Source organism: Grampus griseus (assembly GCF_964374135.1).
Source record: "Grampus griseus genome assembly, chromosome: 12".
NCBI lineage: Eukaryota > Metazoa > Chordata > Mammalia > Artiodactyla > Delphinidae > Grampus > Grampus griseus.
In genome coordinates this window covers 63,749,567-63,771,491 of record NC_139006.1, presented here as the reverse complement: position 1 = coordinate 63,771,491, position 21,925 = coordinate 63,749,567, and the positions used below count along the sequence as shown (strand labels likewise).

Sequence of the window (21,925 nt, the reverse complement as noted above, 5' to 3'; positions counted from 1 at the left end):
ATTTAACCAAAATGGTGGCATCACTCTGTTGGGAGGATATAGAGAACAGAAATGTGGGCTTAGAGGAAGTGGGGTTGGGGGCATGGGAAACCTCATCTTCCATTATGGGGCTCTAATAGATAATACCTAAAAGCGGAAGCTCTAGAAATGGTAATATAATGCGTGTGCTATGACCTGAATTGTGTCCCCCCGGCCCCTCAGAGTTCAGATGTTATATCCCTAACCCAGGGTGTCTGTATTTGGAGTAAGGATGTAGCTAAGGTTAAATGAAGTCATAAGGCTGGAGCCCCGATTAGCATCCTTATAAGAAGAGACACCAGAGTACTCACTCTTGACTGTGTGAGGACACAGCGAGAAGGTGGTTGTCTGCAAGCCAGGAAGCAGGCTCTCACCAGAAAGCGAATTGGCTGGTACCTAGACCTTGGACTTCCTAGCCTCCAGGACTGTGGGAAATAAATTTGTGTTGTGTGGGCCACCCGGTCTATTGGTATTTTGTTATGACAGCCCTATGTGACTAATATAGTGTGTTATTTAGAAATATGTCACTAAAGAACATAAGAAATAGCTAAAATAGTTGGGAGTGGTTATCTTTGGGAATTGGGACTCTGTGGGGAGGTCTGGAGCAGGGACTGCTGGTTTTCGTCGTTGGGTTTTTATTACTTTTGCTTTTTTCAAGCCATGTATATGTGTTAATTTTTTTAAGTAAATCAATTAAAAAACACTAAATGGAATGTACTGGCCTAGGTAAACGTAAAGTTCAGAAACAGGGTGATCTTCAGGAATAGTTTGATGAGGTCTCCAGCTCCATTTTTCCGCAGCTCAGTGCTGTCCTCGGAACTCTTTTATAGTAACAAAATGGCTGCAGCAACCCCAGGCCTTGCATGTGCCTTTGACATCTCTGGTAATGGAGCTTCTCCCTAAGAGGTCCCCAGCAAACATCTTATGTGATAGAATTTGTTCCAGTCACCATGGCCAGGGAGCTGAGCTGAGCTGATTGGCTTAAGCCAACCATAACCCACCCCTGAAACACACTGGCTATGGGGGGTGAGTGGTAATCTGGGAGGAAATTGGTGTTCTCTTGCCAAGAGGAGGGGTGAAAGGATCGTGAGTGGCTCAAAAGGAGCAAGTGTCCACTACAAATATGTTCCTCTGGAACGTATTTTCCTTCTTCTCCTTGTGAGATGTACGTCCCTGCTAATGCTTTTGATTGGTTGGTTGGTTGGTTGGTTTGATGGCATTTAAGTTAAATGTTAACTTTTGCTCATGAAATAGGGAAGGCTGGACATAGAGAAAATGACTTGATAAGGGAGGTTAAATGGGGGAGGGCATCCCACGCCATATAAGGGATGTGGGAACATGAAAAATGAGAGACAGGTGAGTGCAAAGCCCTCTTCTTAGGAGAAGTGTGCACAACTGTGATTCAGTGGGACAAGATCAAAGATTTCAGGGTAGTGTGATTGAGGGACGACTCCTAGACAGTCCCCTGACTCCACATATCTCCCAGCCAACCTACCACAGATGCTGGAAATTACATCATTAGAAACTCTCCTCTGTGTAAGAAATTCCCATGACCACTGGGAGGGGGTACTTTCGGCCATTGCCTGTCACTAAAGCAGAAGCTTTAGTTTGCCAAATCCTTCCTGGACAGCTGCAATGGGAGGAGATTTGGGGTGTGGGAGGGGAAGAGGGGAGAAGCATCTGGAGGGGTGGGGCCCACTCAGCACAGGCGTGGAGGTGGGAGGAAGGGAACCAGGTGAGGACCAAGGTGGGGTGGGGCAGCACCAGGTCATTAGTCCCTGGAGAATTGTCCTTAACCTGAGTCCTGATAAGGGGAGCACTAGACGCTCTCTATGCCTCAGTTAACCAGCTTGCCAAACTCACCAGCCCTCTCCATCCCCTCTGACGGATGCCCACAGCTGGAGGAACACGTGGGGCAGGAAGGTGGCTGTCCAACACGTCCACCATGTCTTCTCCCACCAGCTGAGCCGAATGCTTTCTTAGAGGCAGCTGGCTCACTTCCCAAACCTGTTTATGCCAGTGGAACTTGCTGTTGTAATTATGAAATTTAATTATTGTGCAAACCAATTAAATCCTATTGCCAGAAAAAAAGAAAGAAGAAGAAAAAATTGTTTCAGTGAAAACTCAGGTGAAGCTTTGGAAAGACTCAAAAAAAACTAGTCCATTTAAAAACATGCTGTTGGGTTAGATGTGGGTGAAACAACTGGGAAAGTTTGGGGAAATATTCACAAAATCAAGGGAGACTTTTGCACTCAGATTATTTTGCAAGTGTATTTAATTTCTCATTCCATTTTAAAAAACCATAACTAGAAATTGTAGTGTCATATGAGTGTGATTTATGCCCGAAACACAGTAGGGACAATTACATCCAGGAGATGTGAAGATAAAGAAAGGTCTTGGCTTTACATCCAAAGTTTGGTGAATGAATGTACCAACATACAGTAGGTGTTAAAATGTCTCAATTCACTGACTAATCATCTCAGCTAAGAGGGCTTCTACCATAGCTTGTTTGCGGTGGGCTTCAGCTCCTGGACACTCCCTCCGCCCCCACCCCACCCTCGCTGTGAATCACAGGCTGGTATGCAGAGCGAGATTACACTTTGGGGCCACAGATGCTTAATTGGCTAGGTTTCCCAGAGCTGCAGAATTGGGAGAAGCCAAGGAGAAGCAGGGAAGAAGTTCGGGATGGCTTCAGCCTGGGCCAGTCCCTCTGCTCCCTCCCAGATGTTACCCGGCGACTGGAGCAATAAGTTCTAGTCCAGCCTGCACTGCTCCCCATTCTTCCCCAGACAACAGGGAGCAGGGTGATTCCACACCTGAGTCTCAAGCCCAGAGGCAGCTGGCATTTGGGTTCTTTATCTGCCCTCACGGCTGCATCTCCTGCTTCTCTGCACACGTCTACTGCTCCAGCCATACCTGCTCACTCACCGCCCTGATTAGGCTAGACCACTCCCACCTCTGCATCTCTGCTAAGAGTGTCCCTTTCTAGACGGTCCTTTGTCCCCACTCTCCATATCCTCCCCATCCTTCGTCTCTACTTACTGTCTGCTGCCCCCAGGAAGCCCTCCCTGATTACCCCCTGAGTTTACTGCATGTACCACCCTCCTGCACTTAGTCTTGACTGCCTTCTCATCTTTCCAAGATATGGGATAATTTTAGGTGCTGAAGGGAGGTTCTCACCAAGGTTCACTGGCCAAACCACACGTTCCCCAAGCTATAAAGATGGAGTTCTTCTGGAGACCCTTTCTGGATTTTATTTCAGACACTCCCACCTAACAATCACCACCCTGCATGATTGCACAAATTTCACCAGTAAAGCTCCTGCAATGGGCGTAGAGATTCAGGAGTATTTGTCCTGAAAATCTGATGCGGGAGAATCAATGAACTTCCGAAGGGCTATATAGGACACTGGATTCTGTCCCTGAGTCCCCAGTGCTAGAGGGAAAATTACAGGAGTTCAGTTCAACTCAATTATTTCCAACAAGTTTAGATCAGAGACTTCCTGTAAGCAAGGCACTGGGGTGGGGGCAGGGGGCAGGGAGGAGTAGGGATGGGTGGGTCCAAAGATGAGTGACACACGATAGCACCTCCCTCCAGAGCTGATGAGCTGGTGGGGGAGATGGCGACGTGCGTGAGGGACTAGGATGCGTGATACACAAAATGCAGAGGGAGGCGGAGCAGCCAGGCAAACTTCTTACAAGAGGTGACAGCCGGGGGGATCTGGCGGGAAATGAGAGGGTGAGCCCTGAAGGTGCGCAGGGCAGCCAGGACGGGTTCTATACTTCACACGGATGCAAGTAGTGCTTCCGGTGGGCCCTGATATGCCTGGTGGCCTCTCTCAGGATCATTTCTGGAGGGGAAGCTGGTTGATTGAGGCAGACAGCTCTTTCCTAACTCATATGATGGAAGTTCCAGGGAAGAGCTCCGACTGGATTCTCCCAGGCGCCAAAGATTGGGTGACACTGCTGGAGGGACACATCCTGGTTGGCCTGGGGCAGCCACGTTATGACTGAGGTCCCCAGGTAACTATCATCAGTTCCCCTTTCACTCTCAAAAGTGGCCTTGTTTGGACAATGAAAGGTAGTATCCACATTGAGGGGAGTGATACAGTCCCAGGGAGAGAAGGGGCAGCGGCCACAGGGGACAGCTTCGGAGGCAGCCTTGGCCGGGCGCTCCCCTTCTGCTGTGGGGTCGCCCGTCCCCTTTCCAAACACCCTTTACACCATCCACACTGCCTGGGTCTTACTTACTTGTATGTCACTCGCAGATTTGTCTTCCACATCATTGGGTTGCTGAGTAAACAGTGGAGTTTAAAAATAAAAAGCAAAATAAATCCCTTTCCCAGGGGACCAGTTTTTTTTCCTTCCACCTGAGAGGGGGCTGGAAACACTTATCTCTGAGAGAAAGAAAGCCTAGCACTAATGATTCCCGTCACACTGGACACCAGGTGAGCTAGAACTTTCTGGAAAGCAGGTTTAGATAAAGGGAGGAGTGGGAGTGATAGGACTCAGGGCACCAGGAATAGGACAAGGGCAAGACCCACACAGGCAGGAAAAGCCGCCAAGGGGAGCCCTGTCATCACTGAAGGCAGAGCAGGCCTGCCTCCTGTTTTCACCGTCTGGAGCTCCGAATGCCACCATTGCCAGCCTCCCTCCCAGCGCCCTCTGGTTTCCCCTCCCAACACGTGCCCACACCAGCCTGAAAATCCCAGCCCCACTGGGCAGCAGAGCCAAGCCGGCAACGTCGGCAGCACCCGTCTCCCCAAACACCATCAGCCAATGAAATCAGGCACAGAGAACCTTCTTGTTAAACCCATGAGACCCCCTTCCTCCCCTTGCCCTTGCAGGGGACGAACGCCGCTGCCACTGAGATGCTTCCACCATGAGCCCTGGAGACATGAAGGCTTTATGTTATGGAAAGAAACCTTTCTTCCCCCAGATTTGAACTGTTATTCAATATTACAACCCCGAATATTCTTTGTCACCCCCCTGTGCCCATCCATGTTCTAGTGAGCATTAACCATCCCGTCTCACCAGCCAGAGAGCAGTGGGAAGGACCCCCACAGTGGGCGCCCTCCCCCTTCCTACCCTGGCGGTTCGGCCAGGGGGCAGCTGGGGGGGGGCGGGGGTCTGGGCAGCCATTACCCTCCCCCTCAGCTCCTCCAGGCCAATATCTGCTGGAGCCCGTGCTCAGATTTGCTCAGCCCAGGAATACTTCCCTGAGGCCAGAGAAAATAAAACGTGTGTGACTGAGCACTTGGGCCTGTGCTGGGCAGCCTGAGCAGAGAGATTAGGCCTTTGTTCCTTGGATGGGCTCTTCTGCTCCCCACTCCCAGGCCCAGGCCCCAGCTTTGGCTTTGGCTTTGGGCTCAGCCCTTTCTCCTTCTCAGGCTATTTTAAGATTCTAGGCCAAGGTGACAGAAATTCAGACCTCCAAGGGGCCATCACCCCCAAAGCAATGAAGAAGATTTGGTTGCCTTGGAAGACACTGTTCTCCAGTGACAAACACTCTCGCTCTCGCTCTCTCTCGCTCTCTCTCTCTGTCTCTCTCTCTCTCTCTCTCCTTCTCTCTCTCTCTCCTTCTCTCTCAGTCAAAGCAGACCAAACTGGAAACTGGCCTGGTGCCCTGCCGGGCTAGGTGTGATGACCTGGACGTCAGTTCATGGATTTCCCGAAGATGCCCCTGGGGCTGAGGGCCACCCTACTGCTCTTCAGCACATCGTGTATGGGTGTGTCTGGGGGCTGGGAGCCCTCTGACATGTGCTCTCATGGCTGGGAAAGTGGCCTCAGGACCAAACACAAGTTCTCCCCCAAGGCTTGGCGGTGCTGCTGTTCATTCTGTTTAGCAAATACTTTGCTGGGGGGTTAGGGAGGCTTACAAGCAGATTCTTTCCTTTAGTGGGTAAATAAAGAGGCATACAATTAATCACTAATTCAATAAATGTTTATTGAGCACCTGCTATATCTGGTGTTGGGGGTGGAAGGAACAGAAAAAGGCTGGGTGGAGTCTGGCTTGCGGGCATGGGCTGGGTCTCTTTCTGACCCCCCTCCGGAAGGCAGTGGCGGTGAGCCTGGCACAGGCCATGTGCTGGGGAAGGATGAGTTATGGCTGAGTCACTGCCCGGTAGCCAGAGGTGTTCCGGTTGCTGGGGTGCACGGCTGTTTGCCTCACCAGCTGGGGGTCGTGCTGGCCTCCCCACTTGGCTTTCCCACACGGTCTCTAACATTTTGGTCGGATGCAGTTGTGCTTCAAGTTGGAAGGATCATGCTGGTCTCTGGACCTTCCTCCAAGTCCCCCGCATGGGACGTGGCCGCCCAGCGGGGCTCAGTGATGGCCCGGGTACTAACTGGCCCTGAGTGCTGTGTTTTGGGGTCAGTTGTTGTTTTTAATTAATAGACTATTTTTAAGAGCACTTTCAGGTTTATAGAGAAATTGAGCAGAAAGTACCGAGAGTTCCCATATATCTCCTCTCCTTCCCCTCCCTCCGAGTGTCTCCTATTATTAATATCTTGCATTAGTGTGGTGCATTTGTTATAATCGATGAACTGATACATTATTTTTTTATTGAAATCTAGTAGATTTACAACATTGTGTTAGTTTCAGGTATACAGAAAAGTGATTCGGTTATACATACATATATGTATATATCTATATACTTTTTTTTCAATTCTGTTCCATTATAGTTCATTACGAGGTATTGAATATAGTTCCCTGTGCTGTACAGTAAATCCTTGTTGTTTATCTGTTTTATATATGGTAGTGTGCATCTGTTAATCTATTGATATATCACTATTAACTAAAGTCCATAGTTTACGTTAGAGTTCATTCTTTGTGTTGTACAGTTTTATGGGTTTTGACAAATGTGTAAAGCCATGTATCTACCATTACAGTATCATACAGAATAGTTTCCCTGCCCCCAAAATCCTCTGTGCTCTGCCTGTTCATCCCTCCCTCTCCATTGACCCTTGGCAACCACTGATCTTCTTTCTATCTCCATAGTTTGGCCTCTTCCAGAAGATCATACAGTTGGAATCACACAGTATGTAGCCTTCCCAGATTGGCTTCTTTCACTTAGTGATACACGTATAAGATTGCTCCATGTCTTCATGACTTGACAGCTCATTTCTTTTCAGCACTGAATAATATTCCATCGTGTGCATATTTAGTTATTTGTTTATTTGTCCATTCACCTACTGAAGGACGTCTTGGTGGCTCCCATGCTTGGCAGTTATGAATAAAGTTGCCATCAACATCTGTGTGCGGATTTTTGTGCAGACATAGTTTTCAGCTCCCTTCGGTAAATACCTAAGTGCGCTTGCTGGACCCTATGGTAAGAGCATGTCTAGTCCCGTAAAGACTAGACAAACTGTCTTCCAAAGTGTCTGTGCCATTTTTTGACCTCGGGTTGGTTGATTTTAATATCAGCGGAAAAACCAAACTGCAACCTATGCAACGCAGCCTCTGAAGGATCCTGGGAAGAGAAGCCACTGCCTCCCTGTCACCACAGACCCTCAGCTGACCCACCCTCAGTAACGGCTCATCACTGCAGGCCTCTCCTCACTAGGTGCCGGGCAGCACTTTTCACGGGAGCGCAGTCAACTCTCATTCCTGAGCCGCTCTCGCAAGCGCTAGGCGCTGGGGACTTAGCAGTGAGCACAGCTGTCAGCATCCCCCCATGGAGCTGACCTCCCAGGGAGACTGGTCTTGCCGCCCTCACCTGAGAACATACAGGTGCTGGGCCCTGTGCCAGGTGTCTCCCTCCATGTTCTCATTTCATCCCTGCTTCAATCCTGGGAGATAGGAGGTCAATGCCGTTATTCTAACCGTTTTGCTGGTGAAAATCTAAAGCAGAGAGAAGTTAAGTTATTTGTCCAAGGTCACACGGCTGGTCAATGGCAGGGGCAGTCTGGATCTAACCCACAAGGCATTATGGCCTCCTGGGAGCTGCAAGACCCTGCAGCAGAGACCATGACCTCACTGTCCCCTGAGGGCACCTCTCATGGCCTCTGCCCCTCCCTCTGAGGCAGAGCCGGTCCCTTCAGTATCATTCCTGGGGGCGCAGGGGTGGGTGTGCGGTGGGGGGAGGCTGTAATCTGCCTGCCACCATCCAGCATCAGACAGCCTTCCTTCTAGCCACTCATGCTTGCTGACAGCTTCTGTGGGGACCAAGGTAAGCAGGGCACAGCCTGAACCTCCCCTCCCACCACTGTAGGGTGAGTGTGTTCAGGCCCCGGGCTGGGAGTCTGGGACCCACGTTCCGGTTCTGCTTGTCTTTGGTATGACTTGAGGCGAGTCCTCGCTGGACTTGGGTGCCCTGGCTGTAAAGTGAGGGATTGTCGGGTTCCTCCAGCATGGGCATTTAATTTTTTTCAAAAAGCCATTAGAGACCCTGAAAAGAACAATACCAATTTTGTATAACATGTTGATTGTAACTGCTGTGGCCGTTCCTAGAAGAGAGAGGTTAGTGCAGATTAAAAAAATAAAGAAAAAGATTTCATGAATTTGCATCAGTTCTCAAGGCAGCGTCTCTACAAAGGTGGCTGATGAGAAGAGGGGTCTTTATCGATGAGCAGAAAGACCACAAGGGGCCAAGGTCACGTGTGCAGCAGGCTCTGACCTGCTCCCAGCCCAGGACCTGTCCCTCTGGGGTTTCCAGGACCAAACATGGCCTAATCCGCAGGCACTGTTTCATTCTGGGCATAGACTTTCACAGTCCCCAAACCATGCTACCCTCTGGCTGGGCCCTTCTGGTTGACGTCATACAGGCTAAATTTTCTACGAAACTCACAGACCTCACAGGAACAGCTGGAAAAGGTTCTGAGTCTGAGGACTTGGTTTGAGCAGGGATGCTTGAAAGTTGGATGCTTCTGAGAACATCACTCAGCTTCTCTATGCCGCCATCTTCCTGACTATAAACCGGCCTGGAGGGAGTCTGCAGGCAGGAACCACACCTTTCCATGTGTGCATTCCCAGCAGGTAGCAAAGACCCTGGGATACTGCAGATGCTCACTAAATGGGTTAAATCTATCCCACCTGCCTGACAGGTTGTGGGAAAATATTTTTTTAAATTATAAAGCGTCACGCAGGGCTTCCCTGGTGGCGCAGTGGTTGAGAGTCCGCCTGCCGATTCGGGGGACACGGGTTCGTGCCCGGGTCCGGGAAGATCCCACATGCCGTGGAGCGGCTGGGCCCGTGAGCCATGGCCGCTGAGCCTGCGCGTCCGGAGCCTGTGCTCCGCAGCGGAAGAGGCCACAACAGTTGAGAGGCCCGCGTACCAAAAAAAAAAAAAAGCGTCACGCAAATGTTAGCTAATATTAACTAATATTAATGCTAATATTAGTTAATATGAGTGTTAGGCTGTTGGTCATACAGTTCCGGTTCAGTTAGTCTTCCTATTGCTACTGAAAGCTAAGAGCAATCAGAGCAAAGGGCATGGGTGTTTGTGGCCACACATTTGCAGACAGATGTGGGCCTCCCACATTCCCGGTGTCTGTACACTCAGGGAGGAGAGAAGAGGGCATGAGGATGGAGAAAGGGAGGGATGTCGGATTGCACAGCCTGGTCAAGGGCCAACTGTTTCTCCCTGTGTCATCAGGCTGGAGCCAGAACCCTCTGCTCCTTGACCGCTGCTTCCTTCTCTCCTTGGGGAGAACCACGAGCGTGTGCCGTGCAGAGGCCTGGCCCTTGACAGATAGCACCGGCTGGTCCTGGAGCCAAGGGCTGTGGAGATGGAGTCGGGGTGATGCCCTTTGGCCCATTTCCAGCCATTCCTGGAGATTCAAGAAAACAAGTCATTAGTCTGGAGTGTTCCTTAATGAGAGCAAGGCAGCCAGATTGTTGGGTTTGAGACCCCCCAGGTCAGGGTCTGGGAAGGCACCTGAAATCATTAAGGACCTTTTCCTGGCTGAGGGGCCATGAACTGGAAACTTATCTCTCCAGAGGTGAAGTGGTACCCAACACCTGGGAGGATGATGGGGTGTGGGGTGGGTAACTATTAGCTTGTAAATTTGCTAACTTCACATTCTCACCTAGAATCATAATTTTATTTACTTACTTTTTTTTTTTTTTCGGTAGGCGGGCCTCTCACTGTTGTGGCCTCTCCCGTTGCGGAGCACAGGCTCCGGACGCGCAGGCTCAACGGCCACGGCTCACGGGCTCAGCCGCTCCGTGGCATGTGGGATCTTCCCAGACCGGGGCACGAACCCGTGTCCCCCGCATCGGCAGGCGCACTCTCAACCACTGCGCCACCAGGGAAGCCCTATTTACTTACTTTTTAAGTTTAAAGTGACCTTAGCAATCACTCCCTCAACTTGCAGATGAGAAGACTAAGGCTCAGAGAGGGAAAGAGGCTTGTCCAGAGCTCCTGTCGACTCCCCTTGTCTCGCAAGCCTGGATTTTTTTTCCCCCTTTTTTCCCTTATACCATTATTTTTTGAGGCTTAGAGCACGTTCCAAGAAAAAAATCAGGACACTGAAAAAACTTATCCGTGCTATTCATTCACTCTCAACTTGGGGAAGCTGTTGGCTCTAATGACCTTTCCAAATTAATAAAGTCTGTACATGCTCAATTGTTTGTTGCACACATCGAGTTACACCTCTAAGTGGCTGGAGGGACTTGCACGCCCGCCTGGAATATTTAGCTCGAGGGCTGTGCAGCCAGCAGACGTGCTATGTAGCCTAGGCAGGGGAGCTGTGGCCGGATTTCCTGACAAAGGAGGCAAGGCCTGTTGTCCTTCCCAGAGCCTCCAGGGAACAGCCCACCGTGTGCTCAGAGCCCGTGGCAGACAAAAAATGTTCGTGACAATCTCTGTCCAAGGCTCCTTTCGGAGATTTGGGGGGAGAGACAAACCTTCCTGACAGGATAGGATAGTTCCCAAGCAAGTACTTGATTCTGCTGTGTGACGTTCGGAGAAAGCAGAGGTGGGAGGTTCTGGAAGGCTGGTTGGAGGAGGTGGAATTTGACGTAGATCCACTAGAAAGAGTAGGATTAGGTCAGGTGGAGGCCCCAGGAAAGGGCTTTCTAGTCAGGGAGCAAGGATAAGAATGAGTCCACGTGCCTCGGGGAGGAAGCAGGCACGGGGCATAGGGGTTGGGACTCCTGGGTGGAAGGAGGCCCCACTCTGGGGGGTGATGGTATTTGGACTCCAGGAAGTGGTCACAAGAAGACCCTGTTCCTTATGCTCAGACACCTCCATCTGTGACTACGTTGCAGGAACACCATGCTTACAAGCCATGGGTTCCCTGGCCCAGAGTCACACTGCCTAGTTTGCCCTTGAGTCCTGGTGACAGTCTCCCTGTCTGAGCTTGTGAACAACACAGGCTATTTTGACTTCCAAGATGAAGTGGACAAAAGTCTTGTAGAGAAATGCTGTGTATGTTGTACTGTTACTGCAGGAGGATTTTTTAAAAATTGTGGTAAAGTATACATAACATAACATTTACCATGTTAACCATTTTTAAGTGTACAGGTTAGTGACATTAAGTGTATTCACGTTGTTGCACAACCATTGCCACCATCCATCTCTAGAACTTTTCCTCTTCCCAAAATTAAACATGAACTCCCCATTCCCGCCCCTCTCCCCAGCTCCCAGTAACCTCTCTATTCTACTTTCTGTCTCCATGAATCTGACTACCCTAGATACCCATATAAGTGGAATCATACAGCATTTGTCCTTTTCTGGCTGGCTTATTTCACTTAGCGTAATGTCCTCAGGTTCATCCATGTTGTAGGATATGTCAGAATCTCCTTCCTTTTTAAGGCTGAATAACATTCCATCACATGCATAGACCACATTTTGTTTACCTATTCATCCCGTGGACACTTGGGTTGCTCCCATCTCCTGCCTACTGTGAGTAATGCTGCTATGAACATGGGTGTGTGAATATCTGTTTAAGTCCCTTGCAGGACGATTTTGAGCTTTTAAAAAAAGGTGCTTCAGCCTTTCAAATTATCAGGGGTGATCAGCTGGCCCTCGCTGCTATCACTCCACGAGGAGCAGATTGCCAGCTTGCCGCTCCCCGCATGTGAGGACTCCTGCCTTGAGCAGAGCTCTTCATTACCCTCTGCCAGGGACACAGATTGAAGGCTAGACTCTGTGCACGTGGCCTAAGCTGCTTCAGTCTGCGTGCTAGCCAGTGTCAAGGCCTCTTCGCCTTCACTTCTTATCCTGAAACACATCAGTCATGTTGAATTTGTCTCTCGCTGAGGTAGCAAGTGCTTTGCACTCTTGCTTGGTAGGTTCTTTCTCTTACCTCCTAAAATGTATTTAGCCACGATTGTAAAAGCCAAGGGAAATCACTCAGGCACGGTTCTCCCTTCTCGTCCTGTATCCTCACCACCCCCACCCCCTCCAGAAATCTCAATACGCTGCTGCAGAGCTAAGGGGCGTCCTGTCTTGAAGCATCACTACCTGTGGACATTAATTGGCTCTACAGATCCCAGACTCACCTAAAACACATTAAAGTGATGGCATGCTCAGGCAGAAAGGCAGGAGAACTCACAGTTCAGGTTGGCATTGTCATTAACTCAAGTCTTTGGTGTCAACTCCCTCCCTCACCGAATGTCCTGCCTGGCCTTACAGTCGACCTCTGAAATGCATTTTCTGGCCTCTGTTGGTTTGTGTCAGCTCTTGAACATTATTTAAATGTAGTTTGGGGCCCATGCATGCAATTACCATTGTGTTATTATTCAGAACCAGATTGTTAAGATTCAAGCAGCTGTACAAGGAGATGCCCTGTGCTGTGAGGTCCAATTTAGGAGGGCCTTCTGAGCTGGCGAGCGGGGTTGCTAGGCAACCCCATGCTACAGAAGAGGAGGCCTCACTCCGGAGTGGGAAGAAGCCCAGCGCCTTCAGGGAATTGGAGGCAGTGGTCAATCTGAGACTGGCATGGCGCTGGGGAGGGGGAGGGAGGCGACGTGGGCTGAACCCGTGGCCGCAGGAGGGGGGATCTTGCCAGGGACGCCCCCGCAGCAAGCACACGTTGTTCTCGGGAGGGGAGAGTGCTGCTGGGAGTGAGAATGCAGAGAAGGTGCAGAAGCCAGAGGTCGGCCACGAAACAGCTGAAGGATACCCAGAGCAGATGCTAATATGTTTCTCCATCCCTTTCTTCTCTTTGCAGGAAATGAGCAGGTTTGCAGAAAAACTGCTGGCCTGAAATTCAAGAAGAAGGCGTCGTTGCTTGTGAGTCTGAATTTTGCTTTCTTAGGTCTGTGGTTTGACAATGTTCCTGGGAAGTGGGTGGGTTTCCCTGTTTGGGGCAGGGAGCATGACCTTGATGGAGTCGGGCTTTTGGTTCTTCTGGAAGGTGCCTCTGGCTGGGTGGGGCTGGACCCAGAGGTGTAAGGCTGTGAAGGTGCATGGTTTGAACCCTGGCTCTGCCCTCTGAGTGGAGGGTGTACCCACTGGCTCACTAAAGAGAGTCGCTCCCTTGTGGTTGACTGGTGTGTGAGGAAAGCAGGACTCCTCTGGTATGAGGAGGATGTGCACTTTTTTTTTAACACTGGGGCCACAGACAGTTTGTACAGTTCCAGGTTTGCTGCTAGGGTGACCTTATTTAGAACAGTAGATTCTCATATAGGCCATTTAACAGTGTGTTAAACTAAGAGCAATCCTATGACCCAATCCATGACTCAATCGGAGAATATTATGAATTCACCAGGCACCTGGCACTACAAAAGAAGCATCAGGTTCAGGCTCTGTTTTGGAGGAGCTGTCAGTCCAGTGTGGGAAGAGAAGACATCTGCACATGAGACCATGAGAGAACTTTATGAGAGGGCATACGTCCTGCTGTGGCCCGGATTGCACAGGCAGAAATGCTGGTGGTGAGAGTGGTTAGGGAAGGCTTCCTGGGGAAAGAGACGCGAGCAGGGCTGATGGAGGAGGGAGGCTGTTCCAGGGGGAAGAGAACAAGGCACAGGTGCCAGGATGGGAACACCCAATGGCTCACATGGAGGATGTCATAGACATGGGTCTAATGAGGGAAGGGAGGAAACACTGGTGACACTGGGCAGGGCCAGATGGTACAGGGCTTGAAATGGCTTCATGAATTCCACAAAGAATCACGATGGAGTAAAGTGTCCCTCATCTATGTAAGTAAAATTAAGTTTCTGCCAGTTTATGACTCATTATGTGAAAATGGCCATATGGATTTTTCAACAAGTTTGAGGTTGTATTTGAGATTAATGTATACACTGGATAGATAACAGGAAATTCACATTGGGCGTACTCCTTGTATCTCAGTGAGAGAAAGAGAGAGAGAGAGAGACAGGGAGAGATACAGCCTTCTCCAGATAGCTGCAACCAAGGATCTTGAGATCAGCGGTGGAGACATACCCTAAGCTCCAGGTGGACAGCCACCAGGACAGTGCTCCCCACGTCCACTTGCTTTTCCCTGGAGCTGCTTTTCACACAGGGAGCTCAAGGTACTATGCCCAGTATGAGGAGCAGCTGGGGTTTATTTATTTAACAAAGGTTAATTAATTATTAGTTCCGAGCAAGCAGGAGAAGCTTGCTTGTTCTAAATGTCAGGAACAACATCCAGTATTTATGTAGCCTTGCCGTTTGCAGCACGCTTGACTGTATTGCCTCATCTGAGCCTCACCAAGCCTCCGTCAGGTAGTGCCGTTTTGCAGATGAGGAAACCGAAGCTCGCAGTAGTTAAATATTTTGTTCGAGTTTGCTCAGCTGGTAGAGCTGATGTTCACACTGACTTGCCACTGCACGTCACTAGATGTCTGATTAGGGAGCAGGCCTTCTGGGTCTGCCCCTGCCCCCTTCTCGTTCGTCCTGGGGAAGGAGAGTGCTGTGCGGCCCCACCGGGTCTGGCTGTGGGAACTCTGTTTTGGATGGTCACCGTTTTGCTGTGCAGCCTTTCATGGGATGTATGATATCAGACTGGTGGTTTTGACTGGGCAGGAAAATGGTTATGGTTCTGCCCTCAAAGACAAAGGCTCATGTGTGCTTCTATCACCAGGGATAATCCTCTGGAAAGATGCAGGAGGGCTGCACTTGGAGCCATTGGTGACTGATTTAGGTTGGGTTCCCTAGAAGCAGAGCCTGAGACAAGGATTCAGGTGCACATGATGTAGCAGAAGAGAGCACTAGGGAAAGCTTGTAAGGGAGAGGGAAGCAGGGTCAGGAAGGAGGAGCTGAGCAAAGATGTGTCAAGGCAGGTCTCTCCTTGGCTGGGTGCCCAGCAGGAAAAAGGGTCCGAGTGGGGCATTGGTCACATTCACTACCCTGCCATGAGCATCACTGCTGTGAAGACAGCCAAATGTAGTTTTCACCTAACCTGGCAGTAATTTTCATTGCATTTTAAGAGTATAGGCATTAAAACAGAAATCAATGGTGTCAAAGTCTGTCTTCACTGAAATAACTATGTGCTTTTCAAAAGTATAATTTTATTCTTAATAGGTAATACGGTTCCATGGCCCTACATGCAACAGTACCAAAAAGTGTACTGTGAAAAATCTCCTTCCCACCTCTGTCTGCAAGCAGTCCAGCTCCTCCCCTGGTGACAACCAATATTACCCAGATTTGGGGTTACTTGCCGATGATAGTCTACACATATTGACAATGGTGTGGTTTAGATTTCAAAGTTTTGGTGAGTCTGATTGCAGTACAGTAAGGCACCACCTACTTGGTCCTCAAGAATCAATCAGTAAGACTGAGTCTTTTCCAGAACAGGTTGAGCTGAAATGTACCTTTTATTTGGAGAGAGAGCAGTTCACCAAGTCAGCTCTCAGTGGAATGTTCAAAAGGCATAAAACCTTTATAAACATTTCCAAACTCCTTAGAGTGACTATATAAACAATTGATATAAGAATTGCAAATTCTTATTATTTCGTCATTAAAGCAAATCACCTATAAAAGAGCTTGAGATGCTGTGCTACAGTCCTTGAAATTTCCAAATATTTTAAATAATTTAAAATTTCACGAAATTCACTGATTCAAACCATTGCCGTCTCACTGCATTTATCATCTAATGTCATTTGCGTATCGTTTGATAGCTCACTGAAAGGTGTATTGTTTCCAAAGTGTGTTTAGATCCACTGCAGTGTCAGCACCTTGTGAATTCTCACTGCGGTTTCCTTTTATGAAATGACTTCACTGTGTAATTTGGAGATACTTTCTCAACATAGGAGCTGGTCAGCGACGGCGTGGGCTCCTTTGCTGGTGAGCTCCCTGTCCTGGGAGGTGTTGAAAGAGCAGTCTGTCAGCAAAGTTACGAAGGAAGTCTACTCTACGTGACGGGCAGGTTTAGGAGACTTTTAAGCTGCTGTCATAGCTGCGTCTGGTTTATGCTTCGTTATCATTATTACCTTTATAGGCCATTTACCTCGCTTGAAATGCAGCCTATCGGGCTCACACTGCGCACTTATCTTCCGAATTTTGGTTCCACTGGTTTTGTCTAATGCCTATAAATGTCCAAGTAGAACTTACTTTGTCATCTCATAGGCCTGGCGTGTATGTTTTCCTCTTTTCCGCTCTCCATTGTGTTTACATTCTCTCTCGGGTCGCAAGAAAACCCTCTAACTTGTGCGTGACCTGTTCAAGCCCCAAGACGGATCTTGGTGTCACACCCACGAGGCAATAAAAAAAAACCTCATTTCCGTCCAAGAAATAGAATCATTATCTTGATTGAAATAATATCTTTCCTCAACCTGCAGCCAGATAAAGGATCAAATTGGTGGAGTTTCCTTATCACAGCACAGAGTTTGCAGGGCCCCGAATAATGGCCTGTGAGCTGCTGCTGGGGGCGAGTTCTATAAGGCAGAGCCCGCATCTCCTGGGCTGATTTGTCTTATATGATGTCTGGCGCAATGTAAAATAATTCCATTGACGACACATATTATTATATTAAACGGAGAAGGTAGTGTAGAGCCTAGAACAGTGAGAGCGATGTATGCAACTACTGGTATGATTATGGTGGTAGTTTTTCATTAGGCAACATCTGACATGTATGGGCAATTACAGGAGTGACTGAGAGCTGTAGATGTTTTAGGATGTAGACTTTTAGGATGTGACTGTTCCAGCATCCTATGTTCACTAGGCCTTAGCTTCCCAGGACTGCAGTCAGAGTAAGGGGATGACTGGGTCCTAGTTTGGGGATGAACAGCCAGAGGCCAGAAAAGCAACATCTTTGGGAAGGAAAATGCAAGAGCTGTGGGCAAGGAGGCAGGGGTCCCGGGCTCCAGCCCAGATCCACCACTGTCACCACGCAGATGGGGCTTTGGGGTTCCAGCCTGCCTACTGTTCAGAGAGGGTTACACGGGGGTGTCAGGAGAAGGAGGTGAGGCGATGTTTGTGCAAAGTCCAGGATACTAGCTGCAGTCTCAGTCTTCCCTGTACCCTGTGCACTGAGAGGGGAGGCTCTGCGATATCCCAGGCGTTTTTGAGTGCTTACTCTAAGACAGGCATATTATAACGACACTACGTGTATGAACTCAACCCTCACAACAATCTTATGCATGAGAAACTTGGATTATCTGCCTTTTACAGGTGAGAAGGAGCAAAGAGTTTCAGTAACTTGCCCAGGGTCACACAGCCAGCCAGTGGTGGAGCTGGGATTTAAAGCCCAGCAGTCTGGTTGGAGGTCTTGAAAATTTAAAATAGACCACATCAGGACTAAATAATACAGTTCAAACATCTGGGGCTTTCTACCAAGCCGTAAGCTATGATCCTGTGATAGGGAGAAATAATCATAATAATAGTGATGATGACGGTATCTTTGCAATGTTCCAGGAGACCTAAAGGTGGTTCCTGTGGCAGAGGTGGGACACTGAATGAAATTCTAGCCAAGGTTCCTGATCTTGGGCACCTGGTAGCTCAGATCCTTTCCTGGCTTGGGATCCTGCAAAGCTGTCCCCAGCTGCACACACACTGTAGAGCACCAAGGGATGCAGGACTTGCCCCCAGGGACTTGGCCTCTGTCTGGTCCATTGCCCCATCTTCCTGGAGAGCCCTCCCAGGCCCTGGGGGCCATGCTGTCTGCCAAGACTTCTGCAGAGAAGGAGACCATCCCCCTACACCCTGCCCCACTCCTGCTTCACTCCCTCTCTCCCCAAGCACATCGTAAGTGAAATGAAAGCCTGTATCTGCAGAATCTTGTTTTCAGAGGAGTGCTGGCCTGCCGGTGGGCGTTCCTGATTACCATGGTAATCACCAGCAGAATGGAGTGACTTTATAATACATTTCCATCAGAAATATGAACAGGTGTGCAGGGGAAATCAACATTTATCAACAAGATAGGTCTTGGGAGATTAATAGTGAATTTTGGATTGCTCAAGGAAACAAAAGGAAGAAAGAAAGAATTCATACTTTTGCTTGCAGGCAAGGTCCTTCCAGCCTTACCTCTGACCATTTCCCACCCCATCTCACTCCCACCCCCACCTCTGAGCTTTTCACTCGCAGTTCTCCTTGCCCTTTCCTCTCCTCTCTCCTCTCCACTGCTTAACCATCTGTCAAAGCCCAGCTCCTCCAGGAAGCCCTCCTTGGTTCACTGAGTGTACAGGAATCTCTGCCTTCTCTGACACTCTGCAGCCCCTGCACTGGGCCTGTGCACTCTCCCTCACTCCCAGCCGGCTAGGAGAACCCCTGAGGGGCCTGTATTCATCTGCTTTGCAACCCAGGCCACCAGGCACAGACCCTGCTGAGCCAACTCTTATCAGCTGGGGGCTCTGGTCCCACCCACAGTCCTCAAGGACGATGAGCCTCCACTGAGCTAAGAACCTCACGGTATTCCTCCGGGCCTGATTATAAACACCACCGTGTTACCTCTCAGTGACTCTAGAGCTCAGAGTGCCGAAATCCAGATTTGTTTGTTCCTGGAAGATTAAATGAATTCCTTTGCATTGTGGTGCTCCTTCCAGAGATGAAGGCTGCAGTGGGGAATCCAAGGAAACATGCAAAGCAGTTCGAATGCTAAGCCTCAGGGCCCCCGAGGCATCACTCCGCTCACCTCCTTCAACATCAGTTCTGGCCCTGGATATGGGAAACCACACGCTTGGGACCAGGAGGGGCCTTTCTGCTCTGCTCGAGGCCACCCTGGGCTCCAAGGGGATGGGGGGCTCTAGTGCTGGGTAGGGCCGAGGAAGGGGTAGCCTTGCGCACCCAGCCCTGGGCCTTTGTCCTGGGCCCTCAAGTGTCTCCAACACAGCACATCAGGGTTTGTCACGGTGTGAGCAGCAGACCAGAGGGACTTGACAGAGGCCTCGGCATGAAAGGCCTTCTTCACTTTCAGGCAGGACAATGCATCAGCGGAGTCGCCCGCTCTGACGGCGCAAGAGGCATTAGCTAATATTTGGATTTTAAGAGAATGAGTGATAAAGAGCCTGCGTGTCTCTCGGAACTAATTTTGAAGAACGGCTTCTGCCGCACGTTCCTGTAGTTGAATCAGGCTCCTAAAGAATTAATAACAAAAGGTTTAACCAAACAGACAAACAAAAAAGGCATTCCTCCACCAACTTTTCTCTCTTTTAATTCCCTTCTTATACTGCTTCTCAGTTAGCAGTAACTTATGAAAAAATGAAATAGAGTTGGAACGGGAAGCCGTGAGCCTCAGAAGAAGGCTGAAGTGGCAGCCCTTGCTTTTGTTCTGCAACGTGAATGGCTTCGTGGTGGGTCCCCTCACTGAGCGTGGTAATGGGGCCTCAAGGGCAGACACACACCTGACATGTCTATGGGGGAGGGCCTGACCTCCCTCCACAGGTGTCTGCACGAGGCAGGGACTGGCGGGAAGCAGGTGGCAGACTCAAAGTGAGCAATTTGAAGAGAGTTGAGACCAAAGGACAGCACAGGACGTAGAGAACCCACATGACACGGGGAGTGCAGCGGTTACACCTCTGGGGCTGAAGGGGCAAGGGGAGGGAGGCTGCTGAAAGCAGAGGGAGCGGGGGTGCTGTGCTGGGGACCACCTTGCCTGGGCTGTGACCTGAGGTGCCCCGGAAGACAGAGGGACAAGGCATTAACACCCAACCTCCCTCTCTCCCTCCCTGCAGGCTCCTCCGGGGCCTCCATTGGCTGAGCCAACAGGACGGAGGGCAGAGGGCAAGGGGCCATTGCTCTGGTCTGTGTGGTCAGCCTCCGGGGACAGAGACAAGTGAGAGGTGCAGAGTGAGCCTGGAGGGGCAACTGGGGACAGCAGCACAGCGCCTCTGCCCACGTGGCAGGCCGGGGGCAAAGGAGGAGGCCCAGCATCCTTGTCAGGGCAGACCTGGTCTTAGGGCCCATTTCAGGGCCTCCAAGAAAGTCCTCAGCCTATTCTCCAGGGACCACCATTCTTTTCACCAGAACTATACTGTCACAGCGGGTTCCTCTGGGAGAGGAAATCTGGGGCCATGCTGAATGCACACTGAAATGCCATCTGATCCCTCACCAGAAGGGGCTCCAGCAAGGTGCCAAGAGAGCCACCAGGAGCGGGCCCCAGAGGAGATGCCAGCCGAAGAAAAGTGGGGGTCAGGGTCGGAGCAAGAATACAGAGGCTCAGTCCGCCAGAGGCTAGCCCGGGACAGTGCCTGTCCAGCGTCGCAGTCCTGCGGGAGGGCACTATGGCTCTCAGAGCTGCAGGCAGCTCTCAGCTCTGCTCCTGGCAGAGCTCACGGTGATCCTGCCTTTTGCATGGCCCGCCAGCATAACCTGTTTCAACTGTCTAACAACCCAGGAGGTGGGTATGGCCCTGCAGAGGAGGAGCGCAGATAGAGAGGAAAAGCACTGGCTCAAGGCCACACTGAACCCAGATGGCTTGATTTCTGAACTGCCCCCTGGCCTGGCCGCCTGCCCGGGGTCTCCTGGCAGAGGAGGGTCTGCACCTGCAGAGAAGGGAACGTCATTCAAATGGAACATACATTTAAAATTGTTTTATTTGGAAATAATTTCAGATTAAAGAAAAACTGCAAAAAATAAAAACAATACAAAGAAGACCCTTACATTTTTATATTCTAGAACCATCTATTGTTAAAATTTTACCCCATTTCCTTTATCATCTGTGCCGTCTCTTTCTACCTATCATTCTCTCTCTCTCTCTCTCTCTCACACACACACACACACACACACACACACACAAACACACATTTTGTCTGAACCACTTGAGGGTGTTACCCCTAAATACTTCAGTATGTGTTTCCTAAGAATAGGCATATTCCCCGGCATAAGCATAGTATTAGTTGATCAACACATGTAGCGTTAATGCATACTTTTATCTAATTACCACTCTACGTGGTGTGTTCCAATTTCATCAGTTAACCTTTGGATGTTCTTTATGGCATATCCGTCTCCACCGAGGATCCCGTCTAGGGCCGGGTGTTGAATGTAGTTGTTACGTCTCTTTGGCCTTCTTTAATCTGAGACATTTTCACAGCCTTTCTTTGTCTTTTAGGACTTTGAGATTTGTAAAGAATACAAATGCCCCCTTATTTTTCATTAAATGTTCCTCATTGGGGGTTTGTCTGATGTTTCCTTGTCATTAGATTCAGGTTATACATTCTTGGCAGAATCCTGCCTGGACAACCTTGGGTTCTTCTCAGGCAGTCACATCAGGAGGCACTCGCTGGTCCTCACTGGTGATTTAATCTTGATCTCTCAGTCAAGGTATTGCCAATTTCTCCACTATATGAGGATTGTGTTTTTTCTCCCTTATAACTAGTATGCAGCCTATGGGGAGACACTTTTAAGTACACTGCTCTTCATTGATTTCCCCCGAGGTGTAGTACCCGTCGATGACTCTTGCCTGATCCAATTGTTAACAGGACGGTTGCTGCAAATCGATGCTTTTCCAGCTCCAGCATTACCTCCCTATTTACCAATTGGCCCTTGGCATTCTACTGTAGCAGCAGAATTTATCTGTTTTGTAAGCAGTATACATTTACTATTGTAAGCAATAAAATGTATTTATTTGTCCATCTCATGAAT

At 49.6% G+C, this 21,925-nt stretch overlaps 1 protein-coding gene across 1 annotated transcript in view; it reads left to right on the top strand.

The window, feature by feature from the left end:
* ZBTB7C (zinc finger and BTB domain containing 7C) overlaps positions 1 to 21,925 on the top strand; it is a 290,645-nt gene that overhangs the window by 136,661 nt on the left and 132,059 nt on the right. Inside the window, exon 2 of the mRNA XM_082667995.1 lies at positions 13,137 to 13,198. The gene's annotated coding sequence lies outside the window, so the exon portion shown is untranslated. The remainder of the gene's footprint in view (positions 1 to 13,136; positions 13,199 to 21,925) is intronic.